This window comes from Ambystoma mexicanum, chromosome 5p (assembly GCF_040938575.1).
Source record: "Ambystoma mexicanum isolate Mex_15411 chromosome 5p, UKY_AmexF1_1, whole genome shotgun sequence".
Taxonomy (NCBI): Eukaryota; Metazoa; Chordata; class Amphibia; order Caudata; family Ambystomatidae; genus Ambystoma; species Ambystoma mexicanum.
Genome location: NC_090930.1, coordinates 715,866,429 through 715,891,121, shown reverse-complemented (window position 1 = coordinate 715,891,121; position 24,693 = coordinate 715,866,429). Strand labels below are relative to the sequence as shown.

General features: G+C 53.7%; 18 non-coding genes across 18 annotated transcripts; 6 read left to right on the top strand and 12 right to left on the bottom strand.

Moving 5' to 3' along the window:
- Positions 1-190: 190 nt before the first annotated feature.
- TRNAE-CUC (transfer RNA glutamic acid (anticodon CUC)) lies at positions 191-262 on the bottom strand. The gene has a single exon. It is a non-coding gene; the product is annotated as a tRNA-Glu (tRNA).
- An 886-nt stretch (positions 263-1,148) lies between these two features.
- TRNAL-UAA (transfer RNA leucine (anticodon UAA)) lies at positions 1,149-1,231 on the top strand. Its single transcript has one exon. It is a non-coding gene; the product is annotated as a tRNA-Leu (tRNA).
- A 904-nt stretch (positions 1,232-2,135) lies between these two features.
- Positions 2,136-2,207, bottom strand: TRNAE-CUC (transfer RNA glutamic acid (anticodon CUC)). The gene has a single exon. It is a non-coding gene; the product is annotated as a tRNA-Glu (tRNA).
- Positions 2,208-2,547: 340 nt separating this feature from the next.
- TRNAE-CUC (transfer RNA glutamic acid (anticodon CUC)) lies at positions 2,548-2,619 on the bottom strand. Its single transcript has one exon. It is a non-coding gene; the product is annotated as a tRNA-Glu (tRNA).
- An 894-nt stretch (positions 2,620-3,513) lies between these two features.
- TRNAL-UAA (transfer RNA leucine (anticodon UAA)) lies at positions 3,514-3,596 on the top strand. Its single transcript has one exon. It is a non-coding gene; the product is annotated as a tRNA-Leu (tRNA).
- A 904-nt stretch (positions 3,597-4,500) lies between these two features.
- TRNAE-CUC (transfer RNA glutamic acid (anticodon CUC)) lies at positions 4,501-4,572 on the bottom strand. Its single transcript has one exon. It is a non-coding gene; the product is annotated as a tRNA-Glu (tRNA).
- Positions 4,573-4,912: 340 nt separating this feature from the next.
- TRNAE-CUC (transfer RNA glutamic acid (anticodon CUC)) lies at positions 4,913-4,985 on the bottom strand. Its single transcript has one exon. It is a non-coding gene; the product is annotated as a tRNA-Glu (tRNA).
- An 898-nt stretch (positions 4,986-5,883) lies between these two features.
- Positions 5,884-5,966, top strand: TRNAL-UAA (transfer RNA leucine (anticodon UAA)). Its single transcript has one exon. It is a non-coding gene; the product is annotated as a tRNA-Leu (tRNA).
- Positions 5,967-6,870: 904 nt separating this feature from the next.
- TRNAE-CUC (transfer RNA glutamic acid (anticodon CUC)) lies at positions 6,871-6,942 on the bottom strand. Its single transcript has one exon. It is a non-coding gene; the product is annotated as a tRNA-Glu (tRNA).
- A 1,280-nt stretch (positions 6,943-8,222) lies between these two features.
- Positions 8,223-8,305, top strand: TRNAL-UAA (transfer RNA leucine (anticodon UAA)). The gene has a single exon. It is a non-coding gene; the product is annotated as a tRNA-Leu (tRNA).
- Positions 8,306-18,920: 10,615 nt separating this feature from the next.
- On the bottom strand, positions 18,921-18,992 carry TRNAE-CUC (transfer RNA glutamic acid (anticodon CUC)). The gene has a single exon. It is a non-coding gene; the product is annotated as a tRNA-Glu (tRNA).
- Positions 18,993-19,332: 340 nt separating this feature from the next.
- TRNAE-CUC (transfer RNA glutamic acid (anticodon CUC)) lies at positions 19,333-19,404 on the bottom strand. The gene has a single exon. It is a non-coding gene; the product is annotated as a tRNA-Glu (tRNA).
- An 898-nt stretch (positions 19,405-20,302) lies between these two features.
- TRNAL-UAA (transfer RNA leucine (anticodon UAA)) lies at positions 20,303-20,385 on the top strand. Its single transcript has one exon. It is a non-coding gene; the product is annotated as a tRNA-Leu (tRNA).
- A 904-nt stretch (positions 20,386-21,289) lies between these two features.
- Positions 21,290-21,361, bottom strand: TRNAE-CUC (transfer RNA glutamic acid (anticodon CUC)). Its single transcript has one exon. It is a non-coding gene; the product is annotated as a tRNA-Glu (tRNA).
- Positions 21,362-21,701: 340 nt separating this feature from the next.
- TRNAE-CUC (transfer RNA glutamic acid (anticodon CUC)) lies at positions 21,702-21,773 on the bottom strand. The gene has a single exon. It is a non-coding gene; the product is annotated as a tRNA-Glu (tRNA).
- An 886-nt stretch (positions 21,774-22,659) lies between these two features.
- Positions 22,660-22,742, top strand: TRNAL-UAA (transfer RNA leucine (anticodon UAA)). The gene has a single exon. It is a non-coding gene; the product is annotated as a tRNA-Leu (tRNA).
- A 904-nt stretch (positions 22,743-23,646) lies between these two features.
- On the bottom strand, positions 23,647-23,718 carry TRNAE-CUC (transfer RNA glutamic acid (anticodon CUC)). The gene has a single exon. It is a non-coding gene; the product is annotated as a tRNA-Glu (tRNA).
- Positions 23,719-24,058: 340 nt separating this feature from the next.
- TRNAE-CUC (transfer RNA glutamic acid (anticodon CUC)) lies at positions 24,059-24,130 on the bottom strand. The gene has a single exon. It is a non-coding gene; the product is annotated as a tRNA-Glu (tRNA).
- Between the last annotated feature and the right edge of the window lie 563 nt (positions 24,131-24,693).

Genomic DNA, 24,693 nt, shown 5'->3' with positions numbered 1-24,693 from the left:
TTTTTGCGTCAAGGGCAGTCTTTCCGCAGCGACAGGAGAATGAATGGGACTCTGCCATAAACACGTTTTGCGTCGCGCTGAGGGCACTTCCTCCATTTTGTGCACGCAAATCTGCATCTGGGAGCAAGATTTCCGGTCGCCAGTTAACTGCATTGCTGTAAATAAAAATGTCAGTTGTTAAAAGAGCTCCTTCCCTGACCGGGAATCGAACCCGGGCCGCGGCGGTGAGAGCGCTGAATCCTAACCACTAGACCACCAGGGACGGTGGGTGCACCCCGTTGCGTGTCGCTCAGATGGTGGCGTCCGAGTCCAAAGGCTGAGGGCCTCTGCTACAATGGGCACCAGTGCCTGCAGGTCTTCGGGGGCCGTTTCTGCTAATAAATAAAGAAATAAAGAAAGAAAGAAAGAAAGAAAACAAAAACACTTGTGATGGTCTGCGAAAAGGGGAGCTTAGAGATTGAAGACAGCATCACTTTGGGAACGTTTGCGCTTTCACTTCCAAGCGCTGATATTCCTGTCTTGCTCTCCTGAAAGGACAGCCTTCCTCGCTATGAGCTTTTGTGGGTCAGTGCTGAAGCTCCCCCTAGAGGCTGCCGCTGAAGATGCACACTCACAACTAACCCTCCTTAGGAGAACTGCTTCGTGGGAGAGCACGTTTATTAAAAGGCGGCAGGCCATGATTGCCTGCGAGACACAGCAGGGTTACCATGCAGAGTTCAAAGGGGGCTTTGCTTGTACAGCAAGTGCCGGAGGGCAAGAAGGGATGACATAGGAGCTGCCCTTTTTTCGGGCTCGCACACCAAGGCCTGCACCAGCCTTCGAGGCTCAGCCTGCCTCTGGACTGCCCTAGACCACCTTTACTCAAAGCACACACTCTGGTCGGGGACTCGAAGCCAGGCCCGTGGCAGTGAAAGCACCAAATCCTCACCACTAGGCCACCGGGGAAACGACTGCAGCACCCGGGAGGTTTCCGCAACCGTACTTGCAGTCAGCTGGAGGCTATTGTAATGCTGTTAAGTGAGAGACGTTTGCCGCTCGCAAGCCAATTCCATCCAACCTCCTGCAGGGGGCACTCTGGGCTGGTTTTCCACTTGTTCGCCTGCTGCTGAAACAGCAAAGATTCAATTCGAAGCCCTTTGCAGCAGCTCACCAGGATGGCCGAGTGGTTAAGGCGTTGGACTTAAGATCCAATGGACAAGTGTCCGCGTGGGTTCGAGCCCCACTCCTGGTACAGGTTTTTACTCTTCTTACCTAAATGCGGCAGCAGCTTCGCACAAGCCCTTTCCTGCTGTCTGTAGGCAGTGCCCCTACCTCAAAGCCCTGAGGCTTGAGTTCACCTGAAAAGAGCAACAAGGAATCGTTGCCCGTAGACTCTTTTCCTGGAAAACCTTTGCATTTTTGTACCATGTCCCTCGCATCCCAAGCTTAAGCCGCCAAAGTTGGCAGAGCTTGTGCAACCCCGCCAACAGCCCTACCACCCCAAAAGAAAATTGGGCAGGGATTCCCGCCTCCGCTTCCGAAACGGGCTTCCAAACGGGCGATGCCCTGACGGGTCAGCCAGTCACCGTCTAGGCCCGGTACACCCCTGTGAATAATAGAGCGTCCAACCTCAAATCAGGCTACAGGGCCCTTCAGCCCATAGAAGGAGAACCTGTCAACAAACGGGGCGAGGGCAATGCTCGGGCCCCTTGCGAAGCCTTTGCCAAGCTCCAAAGGCTGCACTTTCCCAGCAGACCACAGCTCTGTATGCAAATCAAGCAGCTACGACCCCTCCCTCCCCTGCTTTTCTCCTCCAAACCGGTACGCAACCATTTCTGCAGCCCTCTGCCCCAGGGTCCCGGGCAAGGTCTTGGTCTGATGAGGCTAGGGATGGTGGGCGAGCTCGGCTTTGGCAGGGCGACAGGACTAATATTTTCTCTACAGCTTTGGAAGAAAGAAAGCTTCCTTTTTGGGGCACAGGCCCACTTCTAGCGGCGACAGCTTCCGGTAAGGGACCATGCTGAAAAGATGCTTGGAGTTACCGCCAGGGGAGCCACGCCGCTATTGCCTGTGAGTGAAGCAACATTTGAAAGAAATATTTTTTGAGACGCAGTTGTTTGAATTTCTGTAAAAATGTCATTCAGTAAAAGCCTCTCTTCCCTGACCGGGAATCGAACCCGGGCCGCGGCGGTGAGAGCGCCGAATCCTAACCACTAGACCACCAGGGAGACCGCTGGACAGCTCGGGAAGGCCGGGCAGTGGTGTCCGAGTGCACAATGCCTGCAGGTGCCTCAAAGGCCAGTCCATTGGGGGACTGGGAAGAGAGGGGGAGGGCCGAGCAGATAGGTTCTCTCCAGCGGTGAAAAAGGAAGCTGCCTTTTTTGCGTCAAGGGCAGTCTTTCCGCAGCGACAGGAGAATGAATGGGACTCTGCCATAAACACGTTTTGCGTCGCGCTGAGGGCACTTCCTCCATTTTGTGCACGCAAATCTGCATCTGGGAGCAAGATTTCCGGTCGCCAGTTAACTGCATTGCTGTAAATAAAAATGTCAGTTGTTAAAAGAGCTCCTTCCCTGACCGGGAATCGAACCCGGGCCGCGGCGGTGAGAGCGCCGAATCCTAACTACTAGACCACCAGGGACGGTGGGTGCACCCTGTTGCGTGTCGCTCAGATGGTGGCGTCCGAGTCCAAAGGCTGAGGGCCTCTGCTACAATGGGCACCAGTGCCTGCAGGTCTTCGGGGGCCGTTTCTGCTAATAAATAAATAAATAAAGAAATAAAGAAAGAAAGAAAGAAAGAAAACAAAAACACTTGTGATGGTCTGCGAAAAGGGGAGCTTAGAGATTGAAGACAGCATCACTTTGGGAACGTTTGCGCTTTCACTTCCAAGCGCTGATATTCCTGTCTTGCTCTCCTGAAAGGACAGCCTTCCTCGCTATGAGCTTTTGTGGGTCAGTGCTGAAGCTCCCCCTAGAGGCTGCCGCTGAAGATGCACACTCACAACTAACCCTCCTTAGGAGAACTGCTTCGTGGGAGAGCACGTTTATTAAAAGGCGGCAGGCCATGATTGCCTGCGAGACACAGCAGGGTTACCATGCAGAGTTCAAAGGGGGCTTTGCTTGTACAGCAAGTGCCGGAGGGCAAGAAGGGATGACATAGGAGCTGCCCTTTTTTCGGGCTCGCACACCAAGGCCTGCACCAGCCTTCGAGGCTCAGCCTGCCTCTGGACTGCCCTAGACCACCTTTACTCAAAGCACACACTCTGGTCGGGGACTCGAAGCCAGGCCCGTGGCAGTGAAAGCACCAAATCCTCACCACTAGGCCACCGGGGAAACGACTGCAGCACCCGGGAGGTTTCCGCAACCGTACTTGCAGTCAGCTGGAGGCTATTGTAATGCTGTTAAGTGAGAGACGTTTGCCGCTCGCAAGCCAATTCCATCCAACCTCCTGCAGGGGGCACTCTGGGCTGGTTTTCCACTTGTTCGCCTGCTGCTGAAACAGCAAAGATTCAATTCGAAGCCCTTTGCAGCAGCTCACCAGGATGGCCGAGTGGTTAAGGCGTTGGACTTAAGATCCAATGGACAAGTGTCCGCGTGGGTTCGAGCCCCACTCCTGGTACAGGTTTTTACTCTTCTTACCTAAATGCGGCAGCAGCTTCGCACAAGCCCTTTCCTGCTGTCTGTAGGCAGTGCCCCTACCTCAAAGCCCTGAGGCTTGAGTTCACCTGAAAAGAGCAACAAGGAATCGTTGCCCGTAGACTCTTTTCCTGGAAAACCTTTGCATTTTTGTACCATGTCCCTCGCATCCCAAGCTTAAGCCGCCAAAGTTGGCAGAGCTTGTGCAACCCCGCCAACAGCCCTACCACCCCAAAAGAAAATTGGGCAGGGATTCCCGCCTCCGCTTCCGAAACGGGCTTCCAAACGGGCGATGCCCTGACGGGTCAGCCAGTCACCGTCTAGGCCCGGTACACCCCTGTGAATAATAGAGCGTCCAACCTCAAATCAGGCTACAGGGCCCTTCAGCCCATAGAAGGAGAACCTGTCAACAAACGGGGCGAGGGCAATGCTCGGGCCCCTTGCGAAGCCTTTGCCAAGCTCCAAAGGCTGCACTTTCCCAGCAGACCACAGCTCTGTATGCAAATCAAGCAGCTACGACCCCTCCCTCCCCTGCTTTTCTCCTCCAAACCGGTACGCAACCATTTCTGCAGCCCTCTGCCCCAGGGTCCCGGGCAAGGTCTTGGTCTGATGAGGCTAGGGATGGTGGGCGAGCTCGGCTTTGGCAGGGCGACAGGACTAATATTTTCTCTACAGCTTTGGAAGAAAGAAAGCTTCCTTTTTGGGGCACAGGCCCACTTCTAGCGGCGACAGCTTCCGGTAAGGGACCATGCTGAAAAGATGCTTGGAGTTACCGCCAGGGGAGCCACGCCGCTATTGCCTGTGAGTGAAGCTACATTTGAAAGAAATATTTTTTGAGACGCAGTTGTTTGAATTTCTGTAAAAATGTCATTCAGTAAAAGCCTCTCTTCCCTGACCGGGAATCGAACCCGGGCCGCGGCGGTGAGAGCGCCGAATCCTAACCACTAGACCACCAGGGAGACCGCTGGACAGCTCGGGAAGGCCGGGCAGTGGTGTCCGAGTGCACAATGCCTGCAGGTGCCTCAAAGGCCAGTCCATTGGGGGACTGGGAAGAGAGGGGGAGGGCCGAGCAGATAGGTTCTCTCCAGCGGTGAAAAAGGAAGCTGCCTTTTTTGCGTCAAGGGCAGTCTTTCCGCAGCGACAGGAGAATGAATGGGACTCTGCCATAAACACGTTTTGCGTCGCGCTGAGGGCACTTCCTCCATTTTGTGCACGCAAATCTGCATCTGGGAGCAAGATTTCCGGTCGCCAGTTAACTGCATTGCTGTAAATAAAAATGTCAGTTGTTAAAAGAGCTCCTTCCCTGACCGGGAATCGAACCCGGGCCGCGGCGGTGAGAGCGCCCGAATCCTAACCACTAGACCACCAGGGACGGTGGGTGCACCCCGTTGCGTGTCGCTCAGATGGTGGCGTCCGAGTCCAAAGGCTGAGGGCCTCTGCTACAATGGGCACCAGTGCCTGCAGGTCTTCGGGGGCCGTTTCTGCTAATAAATAAATAAATAAAGAAATAAAGAAAGAAAGAAAGAAAGAAAGAAAACAAAAACACTTGTGATGGTCTGCGAAAAGGGGAGCTTAGAGATTGAAGACAGCATCACTTTGGGAACGTTTGCGCTTTCACTTCCAAGCGCTGATATTCCTGTCTTGCTCTCCTGAAAGGACAGCCTTCCTCGCTATGAGCTTTTGTGGGTCAGTGCTGAAGCTCCCCCTAGAGGCTGCCGCTGAAGATGCACACTCACAACTAACCCTCCTTAGGAGAACTGCTTCGTGGGAGAGCACGTTTATTAAAAGGCGGCAGGCCATGATTGCCTGCGAGACACAGCAGGGTTACCATGCAGAGTTCAAAGGGGGCTTTGCTTGTACAGCAAGTGCCGGAGGGCAAGAAGGGATGACATAGGAGCTGCCCTTTTTTCGGGCTCGCACACCAAGGCCTGCACCAGCCTTCGAGGCTCAGCCTGCCTCTGGACTGCCCTAGACCACCTTTACTCAAAGCACACACTCTGGTCGGGGACTCGAAGCCAGGCCCGTGGCAGTGAAAGCACCAAATCCTCACCACTAGGCCACCGGGGAAACGACTGCAGCACCCGGGAGGTTTCCGCAACCGTACTTGCAGTCAGCTGGAGGCTATTGTAATGCTGTTAAGTGAGAGACGTTTGCCGCTCGCAAGCCAATTCCATCCAACCTCCTGCAGGGGGCACTCTGGGCTGGTTTTCCACTTGTTCGCCTGCTGCTGAAACAGCAAAGATTCAATTCGAAGCCCTTTGCAGCAGCTCACCAGGATGGCCGAGTGGTTAAGGCGTTGGACTTAAGATCCAATGGACAAGTGTCCGTGTGGGTTCGAGCCCCACTCCTGGTACAGGTTTTTACTCTTCTTACCTAAATGCGGCAGCAGCTTCGCACAAGCCCTTTCCTGCTGTCTGTAGGCAGTGCCCCTACCTCAAAGCCCTGAGGCTTGAGTTCACCTGAAAAGAGCAACAAGGAATCGTTGCCCGTAGACTCTTTTCCTGGAAAACCTTTGCATTTTTGTACCATGTCCCTCGCATCCCAAGCTTAAGCCGCCAAAGTTGGCAGAGCTTGTGCAACCCCGCCAACAGCCCTACCACCCCAAAAGAAAATTGGGCAGGGATTCCCGCCTCCGCTTCCGAAACGGGCTTCCAAACGGGCGATGCCCTGACGGGTCAGCCAGTCACCGTCTAGGCCCGGTACACCCCTGTGAATAATAGAGCGTCCAACCTCAAATCAGGCTACAGGGCCCTTCAGCCCATAGAAGGAGAACCTGTCAACAAACGGGGCGAGGGCAATGCTCGGGCCCCTTGCGAAGCCTTTGCCAAGCTCCAAAGGCTGCACTTTCCCAGCAGACCACAGCTCTGTATGCAAATCAAGCAGCTACGACCCCTCCCTCCCCTGCTTTTCTCCTCCAAACCGGTACGCAACCATTTCTGCAGCCCTCTGCCCCAGGGTCCCGGGCAAGGTCTTGGTCTGATGAGGCTAGGGATGGTGGGCGAGCTCGGCTTTGGCAGGGCGACAGGACTAATATTTTCTCTACAGCTTTGGAAGAAAGAAAGCTTCCTTTTTGGGGCACAGGCCCACTTCTAGCGGCGACAGCTTCCGGTAAGGGACCATGCTGAAAAGATGCTTGGAGTTACCGCCAGGGGAGCCACGCCGCTATTGCCTGTGAGTGAAGCTACATTTGAAAGAAATATTTTTTGAGACGCAGTTGTTTGAATTTCTGTAAAAATGTCATTCAGTAAAAGCCTCTCTTCCCTGACCGGGAATCGAACCCGGGCCGCGGCAGTGAGAGCGCCGAATCCTAACCACTAGACCACCAGGGAGACCGCTGGACAGCTCGGGAAGGCCGGGCAGTGGTGTCCGAGTGCACAATGCCTGCAGGTGCCTCAAAGGCCAGTCCATTGGGGGACTGGGAAGAGAGGGGGAGGGCCGAGCAGATAGGTTCTCTCCAGCGGTGAAAAAGGAAGCTGCCTTTTTTGCGTCAAGGGCAGTCTTTCCGCAGCGACAGGAGAATGAATGGGACTCTGCCATAAACACGTTTTGCGTCGCGCTGAGGGCACTTCCTCCATTTTGTGCACGCAAATCTGCATCTGGGAGCAAGATTTCCGGTCGCCAGTTAACTGCATTGCTGTAAATAAAAATGTCAGTTGTTAAAAGAGCTCCTTCCCTGACCGGGAATCGAACCCGGGCCGCACTAGACCACCAGGGACGGTGGGTGCACCCCGTTGCGTGTCGCTCAGATGGTGGCGTCCGAGTCCAAAGGCTGAGGGCCTCTGCTACAATGGGCACCAGTGCCTGCAGGTCTTCGGGGGCCGTTTCTGCTAATAAATAAATAAATAAAGAAATAAAGAAAGAAAGAAAGAAAGAAAACAAAAACACTTGTGATGGTCTGCGAAAAGGGGAGCTTAGAGATTGAAGACAGCATCACTTTGGGAACGTTTGCGCTTTCACTTCCAAGCGCTGATATTCCTGTCTTGCTCTCCTGAAAGGACAGCCTTCCTCGCTATGAGCTTTTGTGGGTCAGTGCTGAAGCTCCCCCTAGAGGCTGCCGCTGAAGATGCACACTCACAACTAACCCTCCTTAGGAGAACTGCTTCGTGGGAGAGCACGTTTATTAAAAGGCGGCAGGCCATGATTGCCTGCGAGACACAGCAGGGTTACCATGCAGAGTTCAAAGGGGGCTTTGCTTGTACAGCAAGTGCCGGAGGGCAAGAAGGGATGACATAGGAGCTGCCCTTTTTTCGGGCTCGCACACCAAGGCCTGCACCAGCCTTCGAGGCTCAGCCTGCCTCTGGACTGCCCTAGACCACCTTTACTCAAAGCACACACTCTGGTCGGGGACTCGAAGCCAGGCCCGTGGCAGTGAAAGCACCAAATCCTCACCACTAGGCCACCGGGGAAACGACTGCAGCACCCGGGAGGTTTCCGCAACCGTACTTGCAGTCAGCTGGAGGCTATTGTAATGCTGTTAAGTGAGAGACGTTTGCCGCTCGCAAGCCAATTCCATCCAACCTCCTGCAGGGGGCACTCTGGGCTGGTTTTCCACTTGTTCGCCTGCTGCTGAAACAGCAAAGATTCAATTCGAAGCCCTTTGCAGCAGCTCACCAGGATGGCCGAGTGGTTAAGGCGTTGGACTTAAGATCCAATGGACAAGTGTCCGCGTGGGTTCGAGCCCCACTCCTGGTACAGGTTTTTACTCTTCTTACCTAAATGCGGCAGCAGCTTCGCACAAGCCCTTTCCTGCTGTCTGTAGGCAGTGCCCCTACCTCAAAGCCCTGAGGCTTGAGTTCACCTGAAAAGAGCAACAAGGAATCGTTGCCCGTAGACTCTTTTCCTGGAAAACCTTTGCATTTTTGTACCATGTCCCTCGCATCCCAAGCTTAAGCCGCCAAAGTTGGCAGAGCTTGTGCAACCCCGCCAACAGCCCTACCACCCCAAAAGAAAATTGGGCAGGGATTCCCGCCTCCGCTTCCGAAACGGGCTTCCAAACGGGCGATGCCCTGACGGGTCAGCCAGTCACCGTCTAGGCCCGGTACACCCCTGTGAATAATAGAGCGTCCAACCTCAAATCAGGCTACAGGGCCCTTCAGCCCATAGAAGGAGAACCTGTCAACAAACGGGGCGAGGGCAATGCTCGGGCCCCTTGCAAAGCCTTTGCCAAGCTTGTAAAGAAGACCGGTGGGGGGGTCTGTACTTCTGCTCTCTATATGGTAGAGGGGAGGCACAGAGGACCCCAGCCAAGATTCTCTAATACGGTAGCGATGGGCGAGCAATCAAGGCCTAGCTTCTCAGGAGGTGATGCAGGCTGGTTCTTAAGTACAGTGTATCCCCAAGCCCCCACAAAGGAATGTCCACACACTGTATTACTGAAAACACAGTCTTTATATAATTAATATTCAAGGGTTATGTACACTTATCACAATAACGCACTTTGTGCTCAGGAAAATCAGCAATGGTAAATATCTACAATTCTAAAGTGGTACCACTAATATTAGACCTCATTAAAGTGCATTCACAATACTGTAGAAATGGCACACAGATCAATAAGAAGGAAACCAGCAATAGAGAGAGGAGAGATAACAGAGGGTTGAAACAATAGGCAGAATACTGGCCCTTGCTACTGGACACAGTTCTGTGTGGAGATCCCCCCACCTGGGCAACCTGCAAAATAAAGAGATATAACACCAGCCCAGTCCAGATATTGTTCAATAGTCTATTTCTCTCCTATAATGTTTTTACCCCCCCAATGTACCTGGTGGAGTCGAGTTCCTCGAAAAGGCGTCGACAAGCGTCGAGGGACTCGCTGTTCGGCGACGGGGAATCGACGGCCCTTCTTGAATGCCTTCCTTTTCAGGCGGGAGGCACGGGGCGTCGAACGTCCGTCGACAAACGAGGCCGAACGTTGTCGAAGAGGCGGCAGCTCCGTCCGAGCGGTGCTCGTCGGCGTCGGGGCGTCGGCGTCCTGCAAGGCGGAGGTGTGCGGGGCACCTCGATGACAATAGTTCTGGACCGCAAAGATTGTAGAGACGGGAGCCCAGCAAGGGCGTCGAGTCGTCCGAGTCTTTGGGGTCGTCGGGTGGCGGGAAACCCACCGGCAGGTTTCTCCTCGGCGCGTTGGTCGTCCTCGACTTTCTCCGGCAGGATAAGCGGTCGACGATGCGGTCGAGAGAGTCCTTCGATTGAATGTTCTTAGGCAAGGAGCGGACGGCTCCGGTCGTCGGCGGCACGGCGTCAAGTGGTTCCCACGGCTGGGCACACAACTTCGACGGGCCTCCAGCGGTTACACAGACCTGCGAACCCTGGTCGACGGCAATGGATTTCGACAGCGTCGAGGTCCGGGTGCTTCACTTCGATCTCCTCGGCGGTCCCGTCTCGGGTCGGCAGCCTTTCGAGGGTCTGACTTCCAGGGCGCTTCGGCGAAGATTCAGCGGTGCTCGATGGTCCCTCGGAGCACGGGAAGAGGGCGCCTTACCAGGTCCTCTCTCGGGTCAGTCCTCGACGATTTCGACAACCTTCAGTTCCGTCGAAGCAAATGCCACAGCAAGTCTTCTTCTTCCAGCTGGACGTCGAGGATCAGCAAATCCAGTTACTCTTGAGTGGAGACTCAGCTTCTGAATGCTTCTGAACAATTTCCAGTGGTGAGAGGTCCCCAGATATACTATTCTGTCTCTCATCCACACTGCTGGCACACACACAGCAGCCAATCACACAGAAGGGCATTCATGCAGTCAGTCAGCCAATCAGGCACACAGTGCATTCAGGCCACACTCCTCCCTTTCAGACACTCACAACAAGGAATGTGGATTGGGACAAGTACCCAGCCATTCAACACTACACACTGCATTCAGGCCAGTTTCGGGCAGGGCTGTCTCAGTCTTTGTCTCTCATGCCAGAAACCAGACAACCACAACAAGGAGTGTATATTGGTCACACACTCCATTCACCCAGGTCCCACCCACAGGAGGTACCCACAACATACAGTCACTGGGAAGGCTCCAGTCAGTCTAGCTGGGCCTTCACAACAACACCATATATGGAACTTCCACCCAACAGCCAGTCAGGGGGAAGGGACAGAGTCAGGGCTTCCCAGGACTTTGGGAAAAACAAGATAACAGGCAATAGAAAGCAAGAGGCCACAGGGGCCATCTTGTTTCCTATCAGGAATCAACTGATTCCAATGGCAGGGCCTGGGTATCCCAAAATGGAGGACACCCAGAGCACCTGTCAAATTCAGCATGGAGCTGCCACCAGCCCATACCCTGCTCTGTGGGCCACCCACAGGTGCCCAAAAACATACACTAGGGGCACAGGGTTGTACCCCTACCCATGGGTGCCATAAGGGTATCCCATGGGTCTGTTCACCAAACCAAAAGAGAGCTGCACTGCCAGGAGTCCCTCATGGACTCCTGGGCAGAAAACATGACAGAACACACGGTAAAAACAGAAAAAGGACAAGGATTCAGAGGCCCTGTCCCTCAGATGCATTTCCGGCATCACAGTCGCCCCCCCCAGACTGAGGTGGAGGGTGCCTAATCTCCCACGGGATAGACACCCTCATCCAGACGGTCAACATACCTTCTGGAAAGGCCATCTGCATTATCGTGACTCTTCCCTGGTCTGTGCTCTATGGTGAAGTCTAGCCCTTGTAGGCTAATCGACCACCTGAGCAATTTCGGATTCTCACCCTTCATCTGCATAAGCCACTTCAGGGGCTTATGATCTGTTTGGACCTTGAAGGTGGACCCCGTAAGGTAGGGCCTAAAACGCCTAAGGCTCCAAACTATACTAAAACATTCCTTTTCAACAGTAGCCCACCTAAGTTCTCTACCCTTGAGTTGTCTACTGATGAATATGATAGGATGTTCTCTCCCTTTGTCATCTAACTGGGACAAGACAGCTCCAATTCCGGTGTCGCAGGCATCCGTCTGGACGATAAAGGGTCGGCTGTAGTCAGGCGCACTCAACACAGGTGCCCTACACAGACTTTCTTTCAAGCCATCAAAGGCCCTCTGACAGTCTTCAGTCCAATTAACCTTCCTAGGCTGTTTGGGTGAAGTTAGAGCTGTCAGGGGTGCAGCTATGGTTCCATAGTCTGCCATGAAATTGCGATAGTACCCAGTGAGGCCCAAAAAGGCTCTCACCTGGGTTTGAGTAGTGGGAGTCTCCCAGTTCTGTACGTCCTGTACTTTACTGGAGAGAGGTTGGATTTGACCCCCTCCTACCTCATGACCAAGATGGGTAACTTTCCCCTGAGCTATCTGGCACTTGGTGGCCTTGATAGTGAGGTTAGCCCTTTTCAAGGCCTGCAACACCTTATCCAGATGTGTCAAATGCTCTTCCCAGGTGGAACTGTAGACGGCAATGTCGTCTAAGTAAGCCACACAAAAGGCTTCCAGCCCACTGAGCGCATGGTTGACCAATCTCTGGAAGGTGGCAGGGGCATTCTTCAACCCAAAGGCCATGACCCTAAACTGGTAGAGTCCCTCAGGTGTGGAGAATGCCGTCTTTTCCTTGGCATGGTCCGTCAGAGCTATTTGCCAATAGCCTGAGGTAAGGTCAAAGGTGCTCACAAATTTGGCAGCACCTATAGTGTCCACGAGCTCATCAGCCCGGGGCAATGGGTGCGCGTCAGTTTTGGTGACGGCATTGACTCCTCGGTAGTCCACACAGAACCTCCAATCCTTGGTACCCGCCGGGGAACTTGCCTTGGGGACAAGGACCACTGGACTGGACCAGGGACTGGTGGAGGGTTCAATAACACCCAGATCCAACATCTTGGCGACCTCAGCCTGGATGTGGTTTTTGACGGTATCTGACATACGATAGCTCCTGCTTTTGACAGGCACACTGTCACCAGTGTCAATTTCGTGCTTACACCACGGTGTAAGGCCCGGTGTCAGTGAAAACAGAGGGGCATACTGCTGGAGCAAAGCCCGGCAGGCCCTCTGCTGCTCTGTTGTCAAATCGGGAGAGAGTTGTACTCCCTCCACTGAGCCATCCTGAGGGTTGCTATGCAGCAAATCAGGAAGGGGCTCACTCTCATCCTCTTCTTGCCCTGAAGCTAGCAAGAGACATGAGACCTCTGCTCGCCTGTGGAAAGGCTTGAGCCTGTTGACATGGAATACCTGGGGGGCTACCCCAGAGGCTCCCATGTCCACCAGATAATTGACTTCGCCCATCTTGGAGATGATCCTGAAGGGTCCAGTCCACTTGTCTGCCAAAGCTCTAGGCTTGGTAGGCTCCATCACAAGGATTTCCTGTCCCGGAGTCCAATCCACTTGCGAAGCTTTCAGGTCATGCCAGTACTTATTCAATTCCTGGCTGGCCTTGAGATTTGCTGTTGCCTGACCCATCATTTGTGTCATCCTCCGCCTGAGGCCTAACACATAGTCCCCCACTTGCTTGGCGGGACCTGGAGGGGTGGCTTCCAAGCCTTCTCGGATCAAGGCGAGGGGCCCCCTCACGGGATGTCCAAAGAGTAACTCAAAGGGGCTGAAACCAACACCCTCTTGAGGTACCTCTCTGTAAGCAAACAGCAGGCATGGCAGGAGGAGATCCCATTTCCTCCTTAGGGGCTCTTCCAAAGCACCTAGCATGCCCTTGAGAGTTTTGTTAAATCTCTCAACCAGACCATTGGTCTGGGGGTGGTAAGAGGTGGAGAACTTGTAGGTTACCCCGCACTCTTTCCACATGGTTTTCATGTAACTAGACATGAAGTTGGATCCTCGGTCAGAGACAACCTCCTTGGGGAATCCAACACGGGTGAAAATGCCCAGGAGAGCCCTGGCAACCACCTTGGCAGTAACAGTCCGAAGGGGTATTGCCTCAGGGTACCTGGTGGCATGATCTACCAAGACCAGGATGAACCGATGTCCACCTGAAGTGGGAGGGTCAAGGGGACCGACGATGTCGATGCCCACCCTCTCAAATGGGGTGCCAACCACTGGTAATGGCTGCAGTGGGGCAATGACCCTGCCTCCAGTCTTGCCAGACAACTGACAAGTTGGGCAGGTCCTGCAGTGGGACTCCACCTCTACTCCCATCCGTGGCCAGTAGAAATGGGCAGAGAGCCTCTGCTTAGTCTTCTTGGTCCCAAGATGACCAGCCAAGGGCACCTCATGCGCCAACTGCAGTAGGAAGGGCCTGTAAACCTGGGGTACCACCAACCTCTTGCGGGCACCAGGTTCGGGCTTAGTGGGCTCACTAACAAGGAGCTCACCCTCCCAATAAATCTTGAATGTCCTAGGCACTTCACCTTGTGCCTGGGACAGGGCCTGTTTCCTCAGGCCCTCGAGAGAGTGGCACTCTCTCTGTCCCTTACAGAAGTCTGCCCGGGAGGGTCCCCCTTCAGCTAACAAGCATTGAAGGTCGGGATGATCCTCCGGGTTGAGAACCTCTCCCACAGGAGAGTCTTCTGTCTCTTCTCCCACAGGAGTTGAGTTTGGGTTTTCCGCTGGACCCAGCCCGTCCGGAGCATGGATCCCATTGGGTGCTGTCGGAACAGCAGGAAGAGAAGGTGTTCCCTCCACAGAGGTGGCCTTCTTGGTCTTCCTTCTTCTTGCCTTAGGCCTCGCCTTTGGCTCGGATACCTGACTCACAGCCAGACCCGGTGTCACCTGTGACCTAGTGACTGCAGCAGCAGTCATGGGAAGACCATCCGAGATCAACCCCAACTCTACTAGATCGTTTCCTAACAGAATGTTAGCAGGGACATTGTCCTGAACCAGGACAGGAAGCTTTGCTGTCTTGTCTCCAATCATGAGTGTGACTAGGGTTACAGGCGATAATTTGGGAGGCCCACCAGCTAACCTGGTGGTTCTCAGAGGAGCACCTACATAGTCCTCTGGCTTGAGCAGGGTCCTGTCCACCACTGTCATGCTTGCCCCAGTGTCTCTCAAACCAGTAGAAGGCTGGCCATTCAAGAGGACACTTCTCAAAAACCTACGGGTGTTCTGCGGGATAGTCGCCAGTACTTCTGCGTACTGGTCCCAGGCCCCAAGGGACACTAAGGAAATCTCTACTGGAGCACCAAATGTGATTCCTGTAGAGGAGGGGAGGACAGTGGCCTCCACCTCAGACACGGGGTAAGGGTAGGTCAGGCTGACAGCCTGTACTCCAAGTGCCTTACCTTTACACTTGGGGTCACCCCTTTTGTGATCCAGAGCCCCACAATCCCAACAAGTGCCAGGAGTGCGGGGTACGGTACTGGAACCACTGGGAGCCTGCTTTGCAGCAGGTGGACCACTACTCTTATTCCCACCCACAGAGGACTTATCCCCACTAGATTTTTGGGTCTTAGGAGAGGAAGGTTTTGGTTTACCCGACTGTGACTGCTTTTGGGACTCCTCAGCTTTCTGAGAGGCCCCCTTTTCTTTGTCCTTGTCCTTCCCACTGGAGTCCTTAGGGGACACCCGGTGGGAGACCCACTTGTCAGCCAACCTAGCCAGCTTAAAGGGGTCCAAAATGTTCTGGTCAGCCACATACTGACGCAGCTCTGGTGAACAGGCTTCAGAAAAATGCTCAAAAAACAAGAGGTGGGACAACTCAACAAAAGTTTTCACCTTGTATCCATCAATCCACCCCATCATGTTCATGTGCGCAGTACTCACCCAGTCAACCCAAGACACATTCTCTCTTTTCTTAAATTCCCTGAACCTTTTAAGGTATTGGGCAGGTGTCTTGCCAAACTTGGCAATCAAAGCAGACTTCATACACTCATACTGACCCCTTTCTTCCACACTCAGCTTCAGAATACAGTCATATCCAGTTTGAGGCACTCTGCTTAACAAACACTTAGCCCAATCTCTTTTATCTACATCATGAATTGCACAAGCCATTTCAAACGCTTCAATCCATTGGAGGATATCTGAACCCTCCACAAACACACCAACCAAATCTTTCATAAACTTGGTGGCTGGGGACCTGACACTCTCACTGGATCTAGCTGAAGTCTCCACTCTAGCTTTCTCTAGCTGGATTCTCTGACATTCAGTGTCCTGGCTTTTGAGTTCAAGGTCCTTATTTCTGAGTTCAAGATCCCTATTCTTGAGTTCCACTTGCTGTGCCAGCTCCTCTTTCTTAAGCTCAGCTTCTATTTCCAACTTGCGATATTCAAAGGCTAACTTCATCCTCAATAACTCAAGTTCCATGGAATTGCTGGGGTTTGGAACAGAGGCAGCAGGAATGGTGGCATTCCCAGAAACAGATTCAGCGACAACCCCAGGGGCAGAGTCCTCACTGGTTGCATCCCCCCCTTCCTCAAGAGTTTCACCATCAGTCTGGTAATCCACCAGGGCAGCTATCAGCTCAGCCCTAGACTTATCCACAAAGTCTAACTCCCTGGCTTCACAAGCACTCTGGAGAGCCTCTAAGCTCATCCGAGTCAATTTACCATTTGCAATGGCCTCCATTGCTTGTAATGCAGTTATTTGGTACACACCCAAACCTTAATCTAATAAAAGTGCGGATATTTTGTAAGTGGCACGGTTATACACTGAGTCTTAAAACCATAAGCATCCCACCGCTGCCACCAGCTTTGTAAAGAAGACCGGTGGGGGGGTCTGTACTTCTGCTCTCTATATGGTAGAGGGGAGGCACAGAGGACCCCAGCCAAGATTCTCTAATACGGTAGCGATGGGCGAGCAATCAAGGCCTAGCTTCTCAGGAGGTGATGCAGGCTGGTTCTTAAGTACAGTGTATCCCCAAGCCCCCACAAAGGAATGTCCACACACTGTATTACTGAAAACACAGTCTTTATATAATTAATATTCAAGGGTTATGTACACTTATCACAATAACGCACTTTGTGCTCAGGAAAATCAGCAATGGTAAATATCTACAATTCTAAAGTGGTACCACTAATATTAGACCTCATTAAAGTGCATTCACAATACTGTAGAAATGGCACACAGATCAATAAGAAGGAAACCAGCAATAGAGAGAGGAGAGATAACAGAGGGTTGAAACAATAGGCAGAATACTGGCCCTTGCTACTGGACACAGTTCTGTGTGGAGATCCCCCCACCTGGGCAACCTGCAAAATAAAGAGATATAACACCAGCCCAGTCCAGATATTGTTCAATAGTCTATTTCTCTCCTATAATGTTTTTACCCCCCCAATGTACCTGGTGGAGTCGAGTTCCTCGAAAAGGCGTCGACAAGCGTCGAGGGACTCGCTGTTCGGCGACGGGGAATCGACGGCCCTTCTTGAATGCCTTCCTTTTCAGGCGGGAGGCACGGGGCGTCGAACGTCCGTCGACAAACGAGGCCGAACGTTGTCGAAGAGGCGGCAGCTCCGTCCGAGCGGTGCTCGTCGGCGTCGGGGCGTCGGCGTCCTGCAAGGCGGAGGTGTGCGGGGCACCTCGATGACAATAGTTCTGGACCGCAAAGATTGTAGAGACGGGAGCCCAGCAAGGGCGTCGAGTCGTCCGAGTCTTTGGGGTCGTCGGGTGGCGGGAAACCCACCGGCAGGTTTCTCCTCGGCGCGTTGGTCGTCCTCGACTTTCTCCGGCAGGATAAGCGGTCGACGATGCGGTCGAGAGAGTCCTTCGATTGAATGTTCTTAGGCAAGGAGCGGACGGCTCCGGTCGTCGGCGGCACGGCGTCAAGTGGTTCCCACGGCTGGGCACACAACTTCGACGGGCCTCCAGCGGTTACACAGACCTGCGAACCCTGGTCGACGGCAATGGATTTCGACAGCGTCGAGGTCCGGGTGCTTCACTTCGATCTCCTCGGCGGTCCCGTCTCGGGTCGGCAGCCTTTCGAGGGTCTGACTTCCAGGGCGCTTCGGCGAAGATTCAGCGGTGCTCGATGGTCCCTCGGAGCACGGGAAGAGGGCGCCTTACCAGGTCCTCTCTCGGGTCAGTCCTCGACGATTTCGACAACCTTCAGTTCCGTCGAAGCAAATGCCACAGCAAGTCTTCTTCTTCCAGCTGGACGTCGAGGATCAGCAAATCCAGTTACTCTTGAGTGGAGACTCAGCTTCTGAATGCTTCTGAACAATTTCCAGTGGTGAGAGGTCCCCAGATATACTATTCTGTCTCTCATCCACACTGCTGGCACACACACAGCAGCCAATCACACAGAAGGGCATTCATGCAGTCAGTCAGCCAATCAGGCACACAGTGCATTCAGGCCACACTCCTCCCTTTCAGACACTCACAACAAGGAATGTGGATTGGGACAAGTACCCAGCCATTCAACACTACACACTGCATTCAGGCCAGTTTCGGGCAGGGCTGTCTCAGTCTTTGTCTCTCATGCCAGAAACCAGACAACCACAACAAGGAGTGTATATTGGTCACACACTCCATTCACCCAGGTCCCACCCACAGGAGGTACCCACAACATACAGTCACTGGGAAGGCTCCAGTCAGTCTAGCTGGGCCTTCACAACAACACCATATATGGAACTTCCACCCAACAGCCAGTCAGGGGGAAGGGACAGAGTCAGGGCTTCCCAGGACTTTGGGAAAAACAAGATAACAGGCAATAGAAAGCAAGAGGCCACAGGGGCCATCTTGTTTCCTATCAGGAATCAACTGATTCCAATGGCAGGGCCTGGGTATCCCAAAATGGAGGACACCCAGAGCACCTGTCAAATTCAGCATGGAGCTGCCACCAGCCCATACCCTGCTCTGTGGGCCACCCACAGGTGCCCAAAAACATACACTAGGGGCACAGGGTTGTACCCCTACCCATGGGTGCCATAAGGGTATCCCATGGGTCTGTTCACCAAACCAAAAGAGAGCTGCACTGCCAGGAGTCCCTCATGGACTCCTGGGCAGAAAACATGACAGAACACACGGTAAAAACAGAAAAAGGACAAGGATTCAGAGGCCCTGTCCCTCAGATGCATTTCCGGCATCACAAAGCTCCAAAGGCTGCACTTTCCCAGCAGACCACAGCTCTGTATGCAAATCAAGCAGCTACGACCCCTCCCTCCCCTGCTTTTCTCCTCCAAACCGGTACGCAACCATTTCTGCAGCCCTCTGCCCCAGGGTCCCGGGCAAGGTCTTGGTCTGATGAGGCTAGGGATGGTGGGCGAGCTCGGCTTTGGCAGGGCGACAGGACTAATATTTTCTCTACAGCTTTGGAAGAAAGAAAGCTTCCTTTTTGGGGCACAGGCCCACTTCTAGCGGCGACAGCTTCCGGTAAGGGACCATGCTGAAAAGATGCTTGGAGTTACCGCCAGGGGAGCCACGCCGCTATTGCCTGTGAGTGAAGCTACATTTGAAAGAAATATTTTTTGAGACGCAGTTGTTTGAATTTCTGTAAAAATGTCATTCAGTAAAAGCCTCTCTTCCCTGACCGGGAATCGAACCCGGGCCGCGGCGGTGAGAGCGCCGAATCCTAACCACTAGACCACCAGGGAGACCGCTGGACAGCTCGGGAAGGCCGGGCAGTGGTGTCCGAGTGCACAATGCCTGCAGGTGCCTCAAAGGCCAGTCCATTGGGGGACTGGGAAGAGAGGGGGAGGGCCGAGCAGATAGGTTCTCTCCAGCGGTGAAAAAGGAAGCTGCCTTTTTTGCGTCAAGGGCAGTCTTTCCGCAGCGACAGGAGAATGAATGGGACTCTGCCATAAACACGTTTTGCGTCGCGCTGAGGGCACTTCCTCCATTTTGTGCACGCAAATCTGCATCTGGGAGCAAGATTTCCGGTCGCCAGTTAACTGCATTGCTGTAAATAAAAATGTCAGTTGTTAAAAGAGCTCCTTCCCTGACCGGGAATCGAACCCGGGCCGCGGCGGTGAGAGCGCCGAATCCTAACCACTAGACCACCAGGGACGGTGGGTGCACCCCGTTGCGTGTCGCTCAGATGGTGGCGTCCGAGTCCAAAGGCTGAGGGCCTCTGCTACAATGGGCACCAGTGCCTGCAGGTCTTCGGGGGCCGTTTCTGCTAATAAATAAATAAAGAAAGAAATAAAGAAAGAAAGAAAGAAAGAAAGAAAACAAAAACACTTGTGATGGTCTGCGAAAAGGGGAGCTTAGAGATTGAAGACAGCATCACTTTGGGAACGTTTGTGCTTTCACTTCCAAGCGCTGATATTCCTGTCTTGCTCTCCTGAAAGGACAGCCTTCCTCGCTATGAGCTTTTGTGGGTCAGTGCTGAAGCTCCCCCTAGAGGCTGCCGCTGAAGATGCACACTCACAACTAACCCTCCTTAGGAGAACTGCTTCGTGGGAGAGCACGTTTATTAAAAGGCGGCAGGCCATGATTGCCTGCGAGACACAGCAGGGTTACCATGCAGAGTTCAAAGGGGGCTTTGCTTGTACAGCAAGTGCCGGAGGGCAAGAAGGGATGACATAGGAGCTGCCCTTTTTTCGGGCTCGCACACCAAGGCCTGCACCAGCCTTCGAGGCTCAGCCTGCCTCTGGACTGCCCTAGACCACCTTTACTCAAAGCACACACTCTGGTCGGGGACTCGAAGCCAGGCCCGTGGCAGTGAAAGCACCAAATCCTCACCACTAGGCCACCGGGGAAACGACTGCAGCACCCGGGAGGTTTCCGCAACCGTACTTGCAGTCAGCTGGAGGCTATTGTAATGCTGTTAAGTGAGAGACGTTTGCCGCTCGCAAGCCAATTCCATCCAACCTCCTGCAGGGGGCACTCTGGGCTGGTTTTCCACTTGTTCGCCTGCTGCTGAAACAGCAAAGATTCAATTCGAAGCCCTTTGCAGCAGCTCACCAGGATGGCCGAGTGGTTAAGGCGTTGGACTTAAGATCCAATGGACAAGTGTCCGCGTGGGTTCGAGCCCCACTCCTGGTACAGGTTTTTACTCTTCTTACCTAAATGCGGCAGCAGCTTCGCACAAGCCCTTTCCTGCTGTCTGTAGGCAGTGCCCCTACCTCAAAGCCCTGAGGCTTGAGTTCACCTGAAAAGAGCAACAAGGAATCGTTGCCCGTAGACTCTTTTCCTGGAAAACCTTTGCATTTTTGTACCATGTCCCTCGCATCCCAAGCTTAAGCCGCCAAAGTTGGCAGAGCTTGTGCAACCCCGCCAACAGCCCTACCACCCCAAAAGAAAATTGGGCAGGGATTCCCGCCTCCGCTTCCGAAACGGGCTTCCAAACGGGCGATGCCCTGACGGGTCAGCCAGTCACCGTCTAGGCCCGGTACACCCCTGTGAATAATAGAGCGTCCAACCTCAAATCAGGCTACAGGGCCCTTCAGCCCATAGAAGGAGAACCTGTCAACAAACGGGGCGAGGGCAATGCTCGGGCCCCTTGCGAAGCCTTTGCCAAGCTCCAAAGGCTGCACTTTCCCAGCAGACCACAGCTCTGTATGCAAATCAAGCAGCTACGACCCCTCCCTCCCCTGCTTTTCTCCTCCAAACCGGTACGCAACCATTTCTGCAGCCCTCTGCCCCAGGGTCCCGGGCAAGGTCTTGGTCTGATGAGGCTAGGGATGGTGGGCGAGCTCGGCTTTGGCAGGGCGACAGGACTAATATTTTCTCTACAGCTTTGGAAGAAAGAAAGCTTCCTTTTTGGGGCACAGGCCCACTTCTAGCGGCGACAGCTTCCGGTAAGGGACCATGCTGAAAAGATGCTTGGAGTTACCGCCAGGGGAGCCACGCCGCTATTGCCTGTGAGTGAAGCTACATTTGAAAGAAATATTTTTTGAGACGCAGTTGTTTGAATTTCTGTAAAAATGTCATTCAGTAAAAGCCTCTCTTCCCTGACCGGGAATCGAACCCGGGCCGCGGAGGTGAGAGCGCCGAATCCTAACCACTAGACCACCAGGGAGACCGCTGGACAACTCGGGAAGGCCGGGCAGTGGTGTCCGAGTGCACAATGCCTGCAGGTGCCTCAAAGGCCAGTCCATTGGGGGACTGGGAAGAGAGGGGGAGGGCCGAGCAGATAGGTTCTCTCCAGCGGTGAAAAAGGAAGCTGCCTTTTTTGCGTCAAGGGCAGTCTTTCCGCAGCGACAGGAGAATGAATGGGACTCTGCCATAAACACGTTTTGCGTCGCGCTGAGGGCACTTCCTCCATTTTGTGCACGCAAATCTGCATCTGGGAGCAAGATTTCCGGTCGCCAGTTAACTGCATTGCTGTAAATAAAAATGTCAGTTGTTAAAAGAGCTCCTTCCCTGACCGGGAATCGAACCCGGGCCGCGGCGGTGAGAGCGCTGAATCCTAACCACTAGACCACCAGGGACGGTGGGTGCACCCCGTTGCGTGTCGCTCAGATGGTGGCGTCCGAGTCCAAAGGCTGAGGGCCTCTGCTACAATGGGCACCAGTGCCTGCAGGTCTTCGGGGGCCGTTTCTGCTAATAAATAAAGAAATAAAGAAAGAAAGAAAGAAAGAAAACAAAAACACTTGTGATGGTCTGCGAAAAGGGGAGCTTAGAGATTGAAGACAGCATCACTTTGGGAACGTTTGCGCTTTCACTTCCAAGCGCTGATATTCCTGTCTTGCTCTCCTGAAAGGACAGCCTTCCTCGCTATGAGCTTTTGTGGGTCAGTGCTGAAGCTCCCCCTAGAGGCTGCCGCTGAAGATGCACACTCACAACTAACCCTCCTTAGGAGAACTGCTTCGTGGGAGAGCACGTTTATTAAAAGGCGGCAGGCCATGATTGCCTGCGAGACACAGCAGGGTTACCATGCAGAGTTCAAAGGGGGCTTTGCTTGTACAGCAAGTGCCGGAGGGCAAGAAGGGATGACATAGGAGCTGCCCTTTTTTCGGGCTCGCACACCAAGGCCTGCACCAGCCTTCGAGGCTCAGCCTGCCTCTGGACTGCCCTAGACCACCTTTACTCAAAGCACACACTCTGGTCGGGGACTCGAAGCCAGGCCCGTGGCAGTGAAAGCACCAAATCCTCACCACTAGGCCACCGGGGAAACGACTGCAGCACCCGGGAGGTTTCCGCAACCGTACTTGCAGTCAGCTGGAGGCTATTGTAATGCTGTTAAGTGAGAGACGTTTGCCGCTCGCAAGCCAATTCCATCCAACCTCCTGCAGGGGGCACTCTGGGCTGGTTTTCCACTTGTTCGCCTGCTGCTGAAACAGCAAAGATTCAATTCGAAGCCCTTTGCAGCAGCTCACCAGGATGGCCGAGTGGTTAAGGCGTTGGACTTAAGATCCAATGGACAAGTGTCCGCGTGGGTTCGAGCCCCACTCCTGGTACAGGTTTTTACTCTTCTTACCTAAATGCGGCAGCAGCTTCGCACAAGCCCTTTCCTGCTGTCTGTAGGCAGTGCCCCTACCTCAAAGCCCTGAGGCTTGAGTTCACCTGAAAAGAGCAACAAGGAATCGTTGCCCGTAGACTCTTTTCCTGGAAAACCTTTGCATTTTTGTACCATGTCCCTCGCATCCCAAGCTTAAGCCGCCAAAGTTGGCAGAGCTTGTGCAACCCCGCCAACAGCCCTACCACCCCAAAAGAAAATTGGGCAGGGATTCCCGCCTCCGCTTCCGAAACGGGCTTCCAAACGGGCGATGCCCTGACGGGTCAGCCAGTCACCGTCTAGGCCCGGTACACCCCTGTGAATAATAGAGCGTCCAACCTCAAATCAGGCTACAGGGCCCTTCAGCCCATAGAAGGAGAACCTGTCAACAAACGGGGCGAGGGCAATGCTCGGGCCCCTTGCGAAGCCTTTGCCAAGCTCCAAAGGCTGCACTTTCCCAGCAGACCACAGCTCTGTATGCAAATCAAGCAGCTACGACCCCTCCCTCCCCTGCTTTTCTCCTCCAAACCGGTACGCAACCATTTCTGCAGCCCTCTGCCCCAGGGTCCCGGGCAAGGTCTTGGTCTGATGAGGCTAGGGATGGTGGGCGAGCTCGGCTTTGGCAGGGCGACAGGACTAATATTTTCTCTACAGCTTTGGAAGAAAGAAAGCTTCCTTTTTGGGGCACAGGCCCACTTCTAGCGGCGACAGCTTCCGGTAAGGGACCATGCTGAAAAGATGCTTGGAGTTACCGCCAGGGGAGCCACGCCGCTATTGCCTGTGAGTGAAGCAACATTTGAAAGAAATATTTTTTGAGACGCAGTTGTTTGAATTTCTGTAAAAATGTCATTCAGTAAAAGCCTCTCTTCCCTGACCGGGAATCGAACCCGGGCCGCGGCGGTGAGAGCGCCGAATCCTAACCACTAGACCACCAGGGAGACCGCTGGACAGCTCGGGAAGGCCGGGCAGTGGTGTCCGAGTGCACAATGCCTGCAGGTGCCTCAAAGGCCAGTCCATTGGGGGACTGGGAAGAGAGGGGGAGGGCCGAGCAGATAGGTTCTCTCCAGCGGTGAAAAAGGAAGCTGCCTTTTTTGCGTCAAGGGCAGTCTTTCCGCAGCGACAGGAGAATGAATGGGACTCTGCCATAAACACGTTTTGCGTCGCGCTGAGGGCACTTCCTCCATTTTGTGCACGCAAATCTGCATCTGGGAGCAAGATTTCCGGTCGCCAGTTAACTGCATTGCTGTAAATAAAAATGTCAGTTGTTAAAAGAGCTCCTTCCCTGACCGGGAATCGAACCCGGGCCGCGGCGGTGAGAGCGCCGAATCCTAACTACTAGACCACCAGGGACGGTGGGTGCACCCTGTTGCGTGTCGCTCAGATGGTGGCGTCCGAGTCCAAAGGCTGAGGGCCTCTGCTACAATGGGCACCAGTGCCTGCAGGTCTTCGGGGGCCGTTTCTGCTAATAAATAAATAAATAAAGAAATAAAGAAAGAAAGAAAGAAAGAAAACAAAAACACTTGTGATGGTCTGCGAAAAGGGGAGCTTAGAGATTGAAGACAGCATCACTTTGGGAACGTTTGCGCTTTCACTTCCAAGCGCTGATATTCCTGTCTTGCTCTCCTGAAAGGACAGCCTTCCTCGCTATGAGCTTTTGTGGGTCAGTGCTGAAGCTCCCCCTAGAGGCTGCCGCTGAAGATGCACACTCACAACTAACCCTCCTTAGGAGAACTGCTTCGTGGGAGAGCACGTTTATTAAAAGGCGGCAGGCCATGATTGCCTGCGAGACACAGCAGGGTTACCATGCAGAGTTCAAAGGGGGCTTTGCTTGTACAGCAAGTGCCGGAGGGCAAGAAGGGATGACATAGGAGCTGCCCTTTTTTCGGGCTCGCACACCAAGGCCTGCACCAGCC